The following is a 16,624-nucleotide window of genomic DNA, read 5'->3' as shown; positions in this document are numbered from 1 at the left end:
TCTTTTCAACCTAACTCTCCCGCTCTTTCTCTCACATATTTATGAGGTTATCATTGGTTCCTTTTGGTCTACAGTTATCTATCTGTTTTACCTACAAACTATATATCATTTGACGATACAGTTGAGTGTGTATTTCAGATCTGCTCCGGAGATTCTGCTAAAGTCTATATTAGGTCATTTATCGATCGCTGTACGAATAACATTCTTGGGAAAATTATTCACAGCTTCTAATAACACCTGCTTTAATGATTCCACATTATGGCGACGTCTTGTCCAGATCATGCTCTCTAAAACTGAGCACAATTTGTAGTCTAGTAGATTAAGGTATGGGCTAACTGGTGACCAATGATCACTACTAATAAATTCGGGTAGATGATTTTCCAGCTACTGTTGAGTTGCCTTTTGCGCATGTGCAGAATCCTGTTGAAATAAGCATGGTCTATTTTGAAACATATTGTTGTTTTAGGGGCTCCAATAAATTTGTTAAAATGTTCCTTTGATAATTTTTTGCCCTGTTTACAAAAATGTAAAGAAGTGACGACGTCATAGGACACTCCCTAGCAAACCATCACTCTGGCAGGATATTGACATCGTCTCGGACTTCCTTGTATGGCCATGCCTAAAACCCTATCATTTAAAAAAAAATTATAATGAAGTAAGAACTGTCATTGTAATTGATATATATTTAATGTAACGTTAAATTAAAATCCAAATAGATAACCATTGTTCAAATTGTTCAGAACGAAAGTTTTCGATCTTATCAAACCATCTTCAATAAACTTTAAAGTACATACTTGCTAAAGAACCTATCACCAAACAGTGGGTGTGTTTAAATTGCATATTAAAAGTATAAAATGTGTTAGGGAGTGGTAAGAGACTTAAATTAAATCGAAACGCAACCGTCTTCGTATATTTATCGTCCTTACTCGACGCAATGAGTACAAGAATGATGGTAATTTATATGGGTAAATTGTTGATGCATAGTGGAATATAAATATTCCCAGCATCGCTCTGAATGGCTTGATTAAGCTTGGGTATACAGTTTACTTTAATTGCTATCGACACATTTAACTTCATCTTTCCTCACTAGAGGTCTCTAGTAGCATACTTTGGTAATTGTTTTTCCTATAATTGCCAGAGTAGTCGGTGCGTTTTGATTTAGTTTGAGTCTTCTTACAAACTCTCTCTGATGACGGGTAGACCCAGAAACACGTGTTAGGGAGTGGTAAGAGACTTAAATTAAATCAAAACGCAACCGTCTTCGTATATAAAATGATGTATTATCGATGACTAAAGAATCAAGTTTTTGGAAACGATATGTCCCTACTCGAACCCACATATGGGTTGGTCTGCAGACACTAGCCAACTAAATTCTGATCAGATTTTATTTCAATTATTATATATTATATATTATAGAATCACTTATCTACAATATAATTAGTCTAAAGCCACTTAAATCAATACCGGTTGATCAGGCAGGTTTCCGACCGAAAAGAAGCTGCGCAGAACAGGTTCTTTCACTTACCACAACAAAAAAACTGAAGAATGGACTGCCGCAAGGATTTGTCCTAGCTCCTCGTATCTTTAGCCTGTACCTGCTGATATACCAGAAACTAGATCAAGGAAGTTTGGTTACGCCGATGACTGGGTCCTTACAACAAGGTGTGTGTCATTTGAAGAAACAGAAGAAATCCTGACGGCGGACTTACACACAGTGAGAAAGTATTTCCGTAAATACAGGCTCCAACTATACGCTACTAAAATAGATGTTTCCAGATTCCATCTAAATAACAAGCTTGTAGGAAGAACACTTAACATCCAATTCGAAAACACTTGCCTACAATAAAACACCAAAGTACGTTGGGGTGACTCTTGGCAAAACCATATCTTTTAAGGAACATCTGCCAAAAACAGCGGAAAAACTTAAATCCAGACACAACATCATCCAGAAGCTGTGCGACACAACATGGGGAGCATCGGCTTCCACTTTGCGATCATCGGCCCTGGGCCTTGTCTTCTCAACTGCGGAATACTACTCTTCAGCCTTGGTTAACAGCCCACATGTACACAACGTAGATGCCCAATTGAAAAATACAATGAGAATTATTGCTAGCATTATCAAATCCATCCCTACGCAATGGCCCCCCTCCCAGTACTGGGCACTCCACCACTCAAACTACGGCATACACTCCCTCACCAGTGAGTACAGAAAGATACTTAGTAACGAAATCCTGCCAATTCATCAAGATATAGATGCTGCCAATGGTAACCGTCTAGCTCCAGACGACCGCTAATAAAAACAGTACAGACTGCTGTGGAAAATGAGTTCAACTTAACGACCACTTGGACTCGAGAATGGATGGAACAACAAAATAGCAGCTTACCCTGCATCACACAAAAATAACCAGGTTTTGACTTACCACGCAACATATGGACTATGCCGAACCGAATCAGAACCCAACACGGCAGATGCGGTTACATGGTGCATAAATGGGGTAAACGACCATCCCCAATCTGTGATTGCGGACAACCACAAACCATCTGTCACATCACAGAACAGTGTCCCACAAGATCCTATCGTGGCAGGTCAGAGGATTTTTTAATGGCGACTCCAGAGTCGATCATCATCATCATTCTGGCTTTACAACCCTGCGTGGGTCCTAGCCTCCTCAAGAATTTCTCTCCAGTCGTCGCTATCCATCGCCTTTCTCGGCCAAGCACGTATTTCCATATTTCTCATGTCTTCATCGATGTTATCAAGCAACCTTGTTCTGAGTCTTCCTCTTCTTCTAAGACCAATGGGTCTATCAAGGAGCGTTTTTCTAGCTGGGTCATTTTGTTCCATCCGCATTACATGTCCTATCCACCTCAGACGTCCTATCTTAATATGTTTTACGATATTAGGTTCCTGGTATATTTTATAAAGTTCGAAGTTGTATCGTATTCTCCACACTCCATTGATATTCACTGCTTCATAGATTCGCCTTAGTCTTTTAGATTCGCTTTTCTTTCGAAACATCCTAACATGTTTTCATTATTTTTTGTTAGAGTCCAGGTCTCTGAACCATATGTTAGAACTGGGAGTATTATTGTTTTGTAGAGTTTTATTTTTGTATTTCTCGATATAATTGTGGATTTAAGGAGGAGATTGAGCCCAAAATAGGATCTGTTGGCCGTGCAAATTCTGCGGTTTATCTCTGCGGTGGTATTATTTTCAGTGTTAAGGAGCTGCCAGGTATACAAATTCGGTCACTGCTTCGATAACGTCGTTTTCTATAACGAGTGGTCGTAGGATTTGTGGTTGTGTGCTTATTTTCATATACTTCGTTTTGGTGGTGTTTATTATTAAACCCATTTTTGTAGCTGATTCTTTTAATGCTACATACGCCTCTCGTACATACACCAGAGTCGATAGATCATGTAAATAAGTCAGATGTTCGTTTGTAAACATATGTATTATGTTTTATACAAAATATAAATGTAAATTTAAATGTAAATGTGTCAAGTGCCACACGATAAATAAAATAAATAAATATGTATTATATTCTCTACTTTATACTTAAATTCATTTTTTGAATAAACATAAAGCTTACTCTTTTAATTTATCATACCTTAAGTCTAGCACCTGTGTGCATTGTTCTATTTTCATTTTTTTATCTTCTTTCATTCTCGTTACATCTTAATTCCCATTTTTACTTTATTTTCTTACTCGATTCCTAATAATTTTCTTTACTATAAATCTTAATATCTCCATCTTGGATATTCTTAGGGTCTGATTTATTTCTTTGTATTCTTTTTTTCTATCGTGTATGTAAGCATTGATAGTAGCTTGTTTATTCACACTGTCTCTTAATACATCTGCAGTGGTTGCCGCTTTTAATTTAATTTATGAATACTCATTTACATATATTTTGATCCTTGTACATAGTGAAAATTATGGTTCGCTGTACCGAAAAACAAAACAAGTTGAAAAAAGCAGTATTGCAACCGCTAAATACATTTGTACGAGCCCTGAATTTCTCTGTCATCGCGGTATTTAACCACTCTCGAATAAAAAACAATCACATCAAAGCACCTGATTGATGCAGCCGTCCATTATTCAAGCGAATTTCCTTGAATCCAATATAGACAAAAACCTAAAAATAAAGCACTGTTTAGTGTAAAGGTGCGAATTAGCGATGCCGGTCGTCGCGACGCACTCTAGTAGCGTCATTTATAATCAGTTTTCCACGGCCACCTGAATATCTCTATCTCAGAGAAAAGTTTTCGGTTCCACTACGTTAGTAAGTTAGTAGACTGAATCGTGTCGGCTTTTTTTGAAGATCAAAGGAGCGCGTGGTGCAAAAAGTGCGTGCAGTGTCACAATGTGTTTTGTGAAATAAAAAATCGCGGTAACTGTATAATTCTTGGTGATTTTTGTGACAAAATCTGTCAGTTATAGTTTTAGTTATATCAAAGAGAAGCTTTTATTCAAAGATAATTGTTTCTTGTGGAGCCATTTTACTTCGTGCTTACTATATTTTCCGATTATATACACACCGGTTTTTTTATCTATTTGAACATTTATCTTTTGCAAATAATTTAGAATAATTACAGTAACACAATATTTTATTTAAAAACGTTGTCGATACCGAACTACTAAGATTATAAAGTATTAGAACTGTGGACGGTTTAGCTTTCGAATATATTATCTCTTTCACAAAATGGTAGCGAAGCTAAATATTATATCTAGTTACACAAGCGTTCAAAGTGTTGAATATTGTAATTAATGTATAATATCTATTATACCATGCGGTCCATATGTATGAAATAAATTCATTTTTAGCGTTATTATGTACTATGTAAAAAAACCTGGAATAGGTCGATTTTTTTTCTTAAATTGACAATTTTCAGTATGAAAATATTATCCCCCTCCAGCACCCCCTTTGAATTATAAGCACCCCCTCGAAAATTTTAAATAACAAAAAAGGTCGTGTGGCACCTTGTTAGAAAGGGATTTTAGTCCTCTGTTCAGCAATATAAAGTTTTTTGAGTTTGTGCAATCATAACACTGAGAAAATTGGTTTTTTCAATTAAATTAAATGTTCAACTTGGCCACTATTATTCGCTTCTTGTAAAAACCGAGGCGATTTTGGAATTCTCGTACAATATTTTGTATGACCTCGGGGGTTATTTTGTTAATTTCTTCCGCTCCAGAGAAGGAGGTTTGTGAAATGTTTAATAATAAATACCCTGGTCAACCAGTTTCGCAGTCTACAGTTATCGGCATTGAAAAGAAGTTTCGTTTACTGGACATGTAAAAAATATTGAAAAACCAGGTAGAAATATTAATTTACTGATGAAAAAAGTTATATGTATTTCTAGAGATTGAGGAAAATCCGCATAAGACAACTCGAAAACTTACCGCCGTCAATGATGTAAGTAAATCATCTATTTTGAGAGTTTTGCATAAAGAAAAATACCACCCTTACAAAGTTCAGTTGGTTCAGGAGTTAAATGAAAGTGATCCTGATTGAAGGCAAGAATTCTGTGAAATGATGATGGACAGAATGAACGCAAATTTGCAGTTCATAATGAAAATAGTTTTTTCTGATGAAGCGACGTTTCATTTAAACAGAACGGTTAACAAACAGATCTGCAGATATTGAAGCAGATAAAATCCTCACTGGGTGTGTGAGATACACACGCAATATCCTAAAAAAGGTAGCGTTTGAACTGGTATCATTAACAATAAAATTATTGGTCCTTATTTTTTTGAGGGCACAGTTGATGGTGAGTTTTTGATTAACTTTTTAGTGCCCACATTATGAAGATTTTTTCTTGATGTTAATCATCCCAATGAGATAGATCTTTTTACTACCAACAAGACGAAATTCCACCGCATTTTGCACGTATAGTTAGAAATTATTTAAACGAGGTTTTTCCCAATAGGTGAATTGGAAGTCGTGGAACGATCGAATGGCTAGATGCCCCGATTTGATTCCTCTCGGTTACTTCTTATGGGTTATTTAAAATCTGAATTATATACCAACCAGTACTGCTGATTTAAAAGCTAGGATAAGGGAAGAAATTAACAAAATAACACCCAATGTCGTACAAAATGTTGTACGAGAATTCCAAAATTGCCTCGGCTATTGTCAAGAAGTGAATGGTGGTCATTTTTGAACATTTAATTTAATTGTAAAGTACATTGAAAAATACATTCTAAATATTATGTGACATTATTATCTTCATTCAAGCTAAAGTTTTGTGATAGAGACATTATCAAAATTTTACATCTTAAAAATCAATTTTCTCAGTTATGATTGCACCAAACTTAAAAAACTTTATATTGCTGAACAAAGGACTAAAATTCCTTTCTAACAAGGTGTCATACGACCCTCTTTGTTATTTAAAATTTTCGAGGGGGTGCTTATAATTCAAAGCGGTTGCTGGAGGGTTATAATATTTTCATACTATAAATTGTCAATTTAAGAATAAAAATCAACTTGTTTCAGGTTTTTTTCACATAGTACATAATAACGCTAAAAATGAATTTATTCCTTACATATGCACCGCATGGTATATTGTTATCGTTCTTTCCTTTGAGATGTTTATGTTTTCTGTAGATTCTCGTTATCTCCGTGTTATCGAACCCCTCCGAGTTATACAGCTTTCTGCATGTCCTTATAGAGATGTTCATTTAGACACAGCTGTTTTATGTTCTCTAGGAGGTTTTTGGGAATAACACCAGTAGTAGATAAAATAATAGGTACTCTTTGGGTACTTTCCATTTCCCATTGTCTCCTGATTTGTAATTCTAGATCTCTCTACTTGGCGATCTTTTATTATCATTATCCATATTTAGCCATACGACTCACACTCCATCTAAGGGAAAAATTGATTCATCCCAGTTACCTATGGTATCAAAAGGATTGAGCTCTGGTGGGACTCTTTCCGTGTTATCGAGCCATATGTGGCTTGGTATGCTGGAGTATCTCCCAAAAATTTTCGTATACATCTGGACGTCGCGACGAGTACCTCTTTCTGCATGGTCTTATACAGATGTTCATTTAAACCCAGCTGTTTTATGTTCTCTAGGCCCTGGATAATCTGGTATTCTGGATTATGTCTTAAAAATTGTCTTCTTCATCGGGATCTCGCGAGTAGTATAACTTTTTGCATGATGTTACAGTGATTTTTACTTTTCACCAAGACCCAACTATTTGATGTTCTTTAGGAGGCTTTTAGAAATGACACCAGTAGTAGAGAACATAATAGGTATCGTCTGGTTACTTTCCATTGACGATCTTATGCGCATCTCTAGATCTCTGTACTTTCTGCGAGCTACACAGCCACAATTAAAGGTTAAAATACGTTTATTGACGTTTCAATTTCCACTTCGGAAATCGTTCTCCTTTTTTCGGAAGATTTCGGAAGAACGATTTCCGAAGTGGAAATTGAAACGTCAATAAACGTATTTTAACCTTTAATTGTGGCATATTCCCATTTAAATAGTAATTAATTTAAAATGCCACAAGAAAATAGCTTCAGAACAATAGTTCGTTGTATTTAACACGCAGATTATTATTGTTATATATCGCCACAACAATATCTGTTGTTTGAAATACTTAAAATCAGGGAGGTGGTCGGTTTAAATGAGTCTCAATTTGTTGGCTAGTTTCTTAAAAACTATTCTTCCCACTGAATTGTACTGTTCCAAATATTTAGTTGCAGCAAATGCATGGCTGTAGTATAAGATGTTGGATGTTTTTTTAGCTTAACACCAATATCGTTATTTGTCGTGTTTTGCACCTTTGCAAGGATTTTTGAAGATATATTTCAAGTAATATTTTTTTCAAATAACCTGATCCTGAATAGTAATATCTACATATACTATTTTTTCTATATACCGTAGCAACTTGTTCTTTCTTTTGCTCTGCGAGGATGATACTTTTTTGCATTTGTAATAAGTGCTCTACTTTTCACTAAAAATTTGCTGTTTTAGTTCTTGGGTTTGTATTTTCTGAAAATGTGTCAACGAGACTTCAACTTAATTTCTACTTCAACCTCCCATATATTTTTTTATTACATGCTTTTTTTCTAACCTGTTTATTTCTATCTACTATCTCTACTCTAATTTTTTATCTATATTTTATATCAATGAATGAGTGACATCGAGTCATAAGTTCCTCTCTCTTAATGTGCTAGTTTTCATCGACTTTATGCATTCGTATATTTCAATTCAAAACACCGGTCCGTTTTTGATTTTAAACAGCTACTGAAGATGTCTCTGTTTAAAAATTGTCTTAATGTAAAAAATATCAGGGCTCGAGTAATCTCTTCGAAAACCTGATAAATGTATAATCAGTATAATAAGCTAAGAAGCAATTTTATTGGTATATATATATATATTGTGCATCTTTTTGTAGTATTATAATAGGATTAATAATTTTTACAGTTAATACCTATTACATTTTTACTAAATGAATTTATATTCAGTGTAATGACATTTTGTTTCCCAAAGAGGTTGGCACGTAAAAGAGTTTTGTAATCTCTTTCTCAATTTCTCTTAAAATATGATTTCATGCTTTCTTGGCTTAAATATATAAATTCAATGCTCTGGATTTTGGCCGATTTCACTGCGACCTTTATAGCCTGACCCTTTTTAAAAGGTTTAATAACTTCGAAACTGAATCTTCTATGTAGCTCTTTGGCGGTAGCTTTTCTTCGCCTAATGCAAAGAACCGCACATAACGTGCGACATAAAATGTGTTTTGCTGTTTCTTTTATAGGTGACAGAATTTGCACAGGTCATCATCTGCCAATCCCATTAGCTTCAATGGTCTATTCAGCTTACAGTGACCTGTTAGCAGACCTACTATGGCTTTGACTGCTTTCCTGTCTGCTTAAACAATGTTTCTCGTCCATCTTTCGTTGTTCTGTCGTATCACGTACCCCGCCTAACTCCATTTTCATTGGGCAAGTCTTCCCATTACCTTCATCCTGCTTTGCACGTCCTCGTTTCATATATTTTCATACAGAGAGCTCTCACAGAGCTTATTCGATGGAACTCTGTATTGTTCTTAATCTATTGGCTGATGACTCTGTATTTAAGTGTGACGGTGCTAATTCCATAGGTTATAACTGGTAGGATATAACTATTAAATACCCTTTTCTTTAAATTTATTGATATCTTTTTGTTTTTCAATAACACACCGAGTCTTCCTACCGCTGTCCAAGTCATTCGGATTCTTCTAGTGATCTCTGCCGTTTGATTCTGTTTGCCCCGTTTATACTCTGGTCAATACAGACATTTAAAATAACAAGAATTCCCGGAAAACCAAATATTGGTGGAGACCTGGGGTTTGCCATTACAAATAAAGATTTAAAAATCCCCATTGATCGTATGTGTGCTACTAAAGTTTTTCGAGGTCAAAAGTCAAAATTTGAGGTTTTTTAAATTTTTCTCGAAACCGTAAATTTTATCAAAACAAACCTTAAACCAAAGTTATAGATCTTAAAATTCTCTACAAAAATGGTCTGTATGATCTTTTTCCTAAGAGTTACCATTCCTGAGATGTCGCGATTGTAAGAGTCATATTATACATGATATAATTTTCGTTTATTACAGATAAGTTCTTTTTGGGTAATTATTCCCTTTTGTTCTAAAAAAAGTTTCAGGATTATTATCACTGCAAATATTTTTCTTTTACATTCTTGACGTGGTTCACATAATTATGCCACTGCTCTTTAGATACGCATTGGTAAGCTTCTTTTATCAACCGTTCTACCATTTTTTCTTTAAAATCGACGTTATTTGAAGCCACATACCTTTTCACTTGAATCCACACCATCTCAATCTAGTTTAGCTTGCAATGGTAACGTGGCAGTCTCAAAATCTTAACGCCATATTTTCTCTCAGCTCTCATAGTTTTTGCCAACAAGTTTTTGGTCTAAAGGTCAGTTCCCAAATCGACAAAGAGACAATGATTGTCTCTTCACTTCTCCTAATGACTTTATGATCTTTATTTCTCAAAGAATGTGTTTACAATGGAAGCTATTGAAAATTGATAAATTGTATATCTATACAGTTTAATTATAAAATAAATAAAGATCAACAGAAGATTGTCAATAACAATAAATGTGTCCCAGCTCAGATACTTCGGACACATTGCGCAAAGACCAGAAGGCCTCCAAAAACTTATCGTAGGGGATAAAATCAATAGCAAACGACCGCAAGAAAGATCTCCCACACATTGAAATCAAAGCAATGATTGGCCATGATCTACATGAAGGTTCCCTAGCAACTCAAGATCTGAGCGATAGAGATATAATGATAAAAAATAGACAGTAGTGATAAAGGATACAAACGTTGCTCATGCTAATTCTATTAAAATTTTAATTTTCGTTTGGATCCAAGCTCTCATTCCCTCGGTTTAATTGTTTTTTTTTTCAGAGCCTTACCATGCTATTTCACATATTCCAAGTATACCTATACTTTCTATATATATTTAAGAGCTTCATTTCTTTGTAAATCTTTTCTGGCTCGTATATGTTTCACACATTTCATATACCTATTTTCTCCTCAAAAAATACATTTATGGTTGTAGCTGGTCAAAATGCATGGTTAGAACAGCAAATCTACTACTATCTAAGATAAATAATAGAGAGCTAGAGTGACAGATAATAGAACAAGTGATGGAGTTGTCCATTTTTGTTTATTTGCGATAAGCGGAAATTCCATCTAGAGACCTCTAAGATCGTCAACGTCTCAGGTATATGGCGAAATCTACTAAGAACCTTATCACTCTCACTATCTTAGCTCCTCGTCCCGCTTGCAAGTGGTAGAAAGAAAGAAAAGAGAAGCATTTGATTAAAATGAAAACCTACTGACAGAGGAGTAAAACTCAGTCATGGAAAATATGAGAAAATCTTCGTGGTCCTTAGTACATTTAAGTATGAAAATTACATTTACATATAAAATATATTTTAAATTAAAAACAAAACCTAATTCATTTTTAAGATTTGTTTATTTAAAAGACACGTATTCAAACGTTCATATTTTGAATTAACGTATTTTGTGTAATCCGACCATATAATATCTTCCATAAGAAAAATAAATCAAAGTTACAGACAGCCTTTGAAACACTTAATCTTAAATAGTAAAATAGTTTTTGACCATTCTCCATAATTTTCTAAGTATAAATAAGTTACACCCCTTGAAGGCACGTTCCTTTTTTATTGGTTTACCGTTTTATCAAATTATATTTCAGCTTTACTCACACACCTTCAAAAAACAATACATTCGGCAGCTATTCGTTACTGGTATGACTAAGTAGCAAACCGTCGTACCCAAAAGTATTGATTTACCAATAAAAATGCACGAACTTAAAACTAGTTTTACTGATAAGGCGAGTGAAAAACCGGTCTCAAATTTATTTGACTAATAGCAAGTTTTGGGTGTTATTTCGTTGTGATTTGGACGAATCGCGTTGGCAGTTACTTATTTTGAAATAATTTTATTTTAAATAGGAAATTAGAAACTTTGTTCAATTTAGAGGGTTAATGTCATATTAAAATAAAACAAAACATATTTATTAAAGTAGTTACGTTAAGAAAATATTTAAATGCAAATATTTTTTACAAATGCATCACTTGTAACTACTTAACCTGAAGTTCGTTGCGTCCATAGACATATACCTGTAGATAAGTTATCGATAATGAGTTTTTGATATATTTTACCATTTTTATAGTCTTCATGTTATTGTTTAGTTCGACAGTGCTGATGCGCCGCTCTGGGCAAACCGGCAACGTGGTCGGCCGTTCTCCCGTAAGCCATTGCCTACTAAAGATGTATATATGTTATAGAATGAATATATGTATCGTCTGTTAATCAAGTCATCATAAATCATTTAAGTGAGGGTGATTTATTTGAATTTTTTTTACAAATTAAATAAATTTGTAAATAATATATATATATATATATATATATATATATATATATATATATATATATATATATATATATAGTTACGAGCAATGTCCGAAATTGGACAATCCTAGCATTGTACAAAAAATCTTATCAACTTCTAGCATTGTACCCCTTTACTGTAGAATCTCCGAAATATGTATAATCGGCGGACTTTGTATAAAAGAATTGCTGTACAATGTTCGAATTTCAATAAGTAGCCATGCGTCAAAGTTTATGATAATATATCAGATATCGATTCATATCGATTTGTTATTAACGACAAACAAACATCAATTGAGGTTATAAATCCATAAGTTCTCCATAAATCCATAAGTATAAATCCAGCGTTTTTGACTTTTGGATTCGTAGAATTAAGTTATTTTAAATTATCATACATATCTCTTGAAAATCTAAGATGTTTCTTCTCTATACCTTCCCTATATTATAGTGATGTATCTATCTCTTGAAGCTTTGAAATGTTTCACTAACAATATCTCTATTGTAGAACAATTTCTTCTTCCATTCGATTTTTCAATTTTTGATTTGGTGTGTCACTTGTCAATAATAATCGATTCGAACCGATGAGCGTTTCGACAATTATTTTGATTATTTTGGACATTGTACAGTTTGGGGGTACAGTGCTAGAAGCGGACAATAATTTGTGTACAATGTTAGAATTGTCCAATTTCGGGCTTTGCTCGTAACATATATATATATATATATATATATATATATATATATATATATATATATATATATATATATATATATATATATATATATATCTATATATATATATATATATATATATATATATATAGTATATAAAATATTAACTATACGCTTTAACATATCACCTAAATTGTTTGTGACTTCGCCATTGTTCGCGAACACGTTCAAAACAAAATAACTGCGCAACTTAAAGAACTACTATTCGTTAATAGTTTTAATAGTCTTCAACACCATTATATAGCTTGATTGAGGTGAAATGGTACCTTTATATTTTGAACGCCACTTATACTAAATAATAATTAAACACAATGTTCATTTTAGATACCGTTTATTTTGGCGAATCCCAATAACGTTAACGAATAACCAATCTTAATAACGTTATTTTTTTTTCTTCCTTCTTGTATGTAGGCTTTAAAGCCTGTTTCTGCTTTAATATTAGCCTCCTAAATTTTTTAAATTATCGCACCATCTTTTTCTTGGTCTGCCAATATTTCTTCGTCCATTTGGTGACTTATCTCGTGTTATTCGTACTATCCTATCCTCTGCCATTCTACTAATGTATTCGTTCCACTCCTGTTTCCGGTTTGTCACCCATCCATTTATGTCTTCTTTATTGCATGCTCTTCTTATGTTTTCGCTTCTCTCCCTATCCAACAGTCTTTTCCCTGATATTCGTCGAAATATTTTCATCTCTGTTCTCTCTAGTAGTCGTCTCGTTTTAGATGTGGCACGTCTTGTCTCCGCCGTGTATGTTAATATAGGTCTAATTGCTGCTTTATAGATTCTTATTTTTGTGTCTTGTCTGAGGTGTTTGTTTTTCCAGATTGTGTCATTAAGAGATCCCGCCGCTTTACTTGCTTTTAAGCTTTGTTGTCGTCCTTCTTCTTCAACATCTCCGTAACTAGTTATATCTATTCCCAGATATCTAAACCTTGCCTTCTGTTTTATTATTTTCCCATCAATTTCAATTTTACATCGTAGTAAGTATTTAGATGTTATGATACATTTGGTTTTTTCTAATGATATTATCATATTGTATTTTTTGGCTGAAGAATCTTTAGAGCTCTTCTGTCTTGGCGATTAATGCGGCGTCGTCTGCATAACATAATATTTGGATTTCTTTGTTCCCGATTTTGTAACCATGACCTTTACGTACTCCTTGTATTATTTTGTCCATTATTATATTAAAGAGAAGGGGGCTTAACAAGTCACCCTGCCTGACTCCGCTTTGTACTGGTGTACACTGTGTTAGTTTTCCATTTATCTTTGGCTGTATTCGATTATGGAAGTAGATGTTTTCGATGGTTTGTATAATATTGATTGGTATGCTTCTTTTACATAGTAGGTGTAAGACGTCTTCGACTTGGATGAGATCGAAAGCCTTTGTCGGGTCTCTCTCTCTTGTCGTTTCCTCATTGCTGAGGATCGTGATTTCCTACAATGCATGCTGTCAATTCTCTCCATCTCTTGCGATTTTGGGCTGCTCTCATGGACTCGGAAAACGTCTCTCCAGTGGCTTTCTGTACTTGATCTGACCATCGGATAGGTGAGCGTCCTCTGCCTCTACGTCCTTCTACGTTTCCGCACACAATTAGTCTTTCTAAGTTGTCATTATCTCTTCTCGCAATGTGGCCAAAAAACTTTAAAACATTTGCAAGACACTGAGAGGAGAGTCTGGTCTGAATGTTTAGCTCTTCGAGAATCGACTGATTGGATCTGTGCTCCGTCCACGAGACGCGTAGCATTCGTCTCCAGCACCACATTTCGAATGCGTCAATCCTTTTCCTATCCTCTGATTTTATTGTCCATGTTTCGGCACCGTAACTGAAGATTGAAAAAATGAGTGTCCGTACCAGTCTCATTTTGAGTTTTTTGGATAAAGAGCGGTCCTTCCATATTTTTGACAGTCGACTCATCGCGTTCTTGGCCATCCCTATTCTTCTGCGAATTTCCGTATGGGAGGAGGCTGCATTGCTTAAGGAAGATCCTAGATACGTGAACTCGTCTACTTTCTCGAATTGATTTAGGGCGCCTGTTGTTTGGAGGATATTCGCGTGGTCCACAATCATGATTTTTGTTTTCTGATTATTAATCTTGAGCCCACACTTGTTGCTTTCGGTTTCTACTCTCTTTATCAGTCTCGACATCTCCTCTTCAGATGTTGCTATCAGTGTTGTATCGTCTGCGAATCTTAAGTTTGAGATCTTTTTTCCTGCAATGGAGATGCCGCCTCTCCATCCATCGAGTGCGTTCCTCATTATGTATTCTCCATATAAATTGAACAGGTCTGGAGATAGTATGCACCCTTGTCGTAGACCTCTGCTGGTTTTGAAGGTATCAGATTGCTGGTTTTCAATTCTTATTTTAACTGAGTTATCTTCGTATAAGTTTTTAATTAATATTGCCAAATGATCTGGAACTCCCATCTCATGAAGAACTGTCCAGAGAACTTCCCACTTCACACAATCAAATGCCTTTTGGTAGTCTAGAAAACAGATTATTATTGGAATTTTAAATTCGCGGGCCTTTTCTATGAGCTGCCGCATATTAAGGATTTGCTCTCTCGTACCCTTCCCTTTGACAAAGCCTGCTTGTTCTTGGGGAATTTGTTTGTCTAAGTATTGTTGCAAACGGCGTTTAATGATTCTTAGTAATATTTTGCTTGGATGGGAAATCAGTGAGATGGTACGATAATTACTACACTTTGTAGTTGTTCCTTTTTTATGGATTGGTATGCACAATGATGTGCGCCATTCTCTGGGCCACTTTCCGCATCTCCAAATGTTATTACAAAGTTTCCACATTATGTAACATCCTTTGTCTCCCATGTTCTGAAGGAGCTCTCCCGTGATATCATCGCAGCCAGGGGATTTATTCTTCTTGAAGTGAGTTACAGCTTCTTCAATCTCGGACAGCAGAATTTCAGGTTCAGGGTTGTATGCGATGTTTTCGAGGGCTGAAGTGTGGCCTAGATTTACGTGTTGTTCCCTGTCGGGTCTATAAAACATAGATATGCTGGTTTATTGTACTCGATGGTCTTTTCTGTGATTTGTCTTAGTACAAATACGGCGTCTACGCAAGATCTTCCGGATATGAATTCTTGTTTATGGCAAGTGCGGTGTTCAGTAGATCTATACCTCTATACTTGTTGGGGTCTTCTTTATCTCGTTTATTGAACATTGGTATCATTATGCTGTTTCTCCATGCGTCTAGTATCTTGCAGTGCAAAATTAGATTTTGTATAAGTTTTGTCATCTCTAGGGTTATACTTTGTCCTCCGTGTTTTAGAATATTCTCGTTGATTATTCCGTCTAGTCCTGGTGACTTTCAATTTTTGAGTCAATTTATGGCTATCTCTACTTCCTGAAAACTGATTTCTGTTTCGTGTCTTAATTCAGGTACGTTATTGTGTTGATTATTATTTTCCTTTCCTTTAAACAGTTCCGTCAGGTATCTTTCCCAGTCGTTTGCTGGTATGTTATTGTATTCCTTCAATTCTGCTATTTCTTTCCGGTGGTTTCTTATGAATCTCCATATTTGTTTTTGTGTACCGTAGAAGTCGCTTTCCATCCTTTTTGTAAACTGTTCCCGGTGTTCATTTTTTGTTCGTCTTACCAACTGCTTTGTTTCATTTCGTATTATTCTATAGGTGTCTCGGAATTCTGGAGTATTACATGTTATGTACTTCGTGTAGGCCTCTCGTTTGTCTTTACATTTCTCTTTTATTTCATTTCTGAACCATGGTGTATTGTTGTTGTTTCTTTTGTTCAGTATGACTTTGCGTTTTTCTAGAGCTACTGTTGCTGATTTTTCAATGTTGTTTTTAATTTTCTCCCGCTCGCGTTTATATCTTCTATTTGTCGTCTATTTGTTTCAGCTTTTTCAATAACGTTATTTAAAAAATTATATTATATGTTTTATGCATATTTCAGATGTTTC

The 16,624-nt window shown here is 34.9% G+C and overlaps 1 protein-coding gene across 4 annotated transcripts in view; it reads left to right on the top strand.

The window, feature by feature from the left end:
- The window catches only part of LOC140447948 (uncharacterized), a 421,074-nt gene that overhangs the window by 334,586 nt on the left and 69,864 nt on the right, over positions 1-16,624 (top strand). The window contains exon 1 of one of the 4 annotated variants that reach the window (XM_072540906.1): positions 4,287-4,391. The exons of 1 other annotated variant lie outside the window; for it this stretch is intronic. The gene's annotated coding sequence lies outside the window, so the exon portion shown is untranslated. Of the gene's footprint in view, positions 1-4,286; positions 4,431-16,624 lie in introns of those variants that run through there. 2 more of the 4 variants (XM_072540907.1, XM_072540904.1) reach the window with 2 other exon arrangements.

Source organism: Diabrotica undecimpunctata, chromosome 8, assembly GCF_040954645.1.
Source record: "Diabrotica undecimpunctata isolate CICGRU chromosome 8, icDiaUnde3, whole genome shotgun sequence".
Taxonomy (NCBI): domain Eukaryota; kingdom Metazoa; phylum Arthropoda; class Insecta; order Coleoptera; family Chrysomelidae; genus Diabrotica; species Diabrotica undecimpunctata.
The sequence above is the reverse complement of the archived record's forward strand: the minus strand, read 5'-3'. Positions and strand labels throughout refer to the sequence as shown.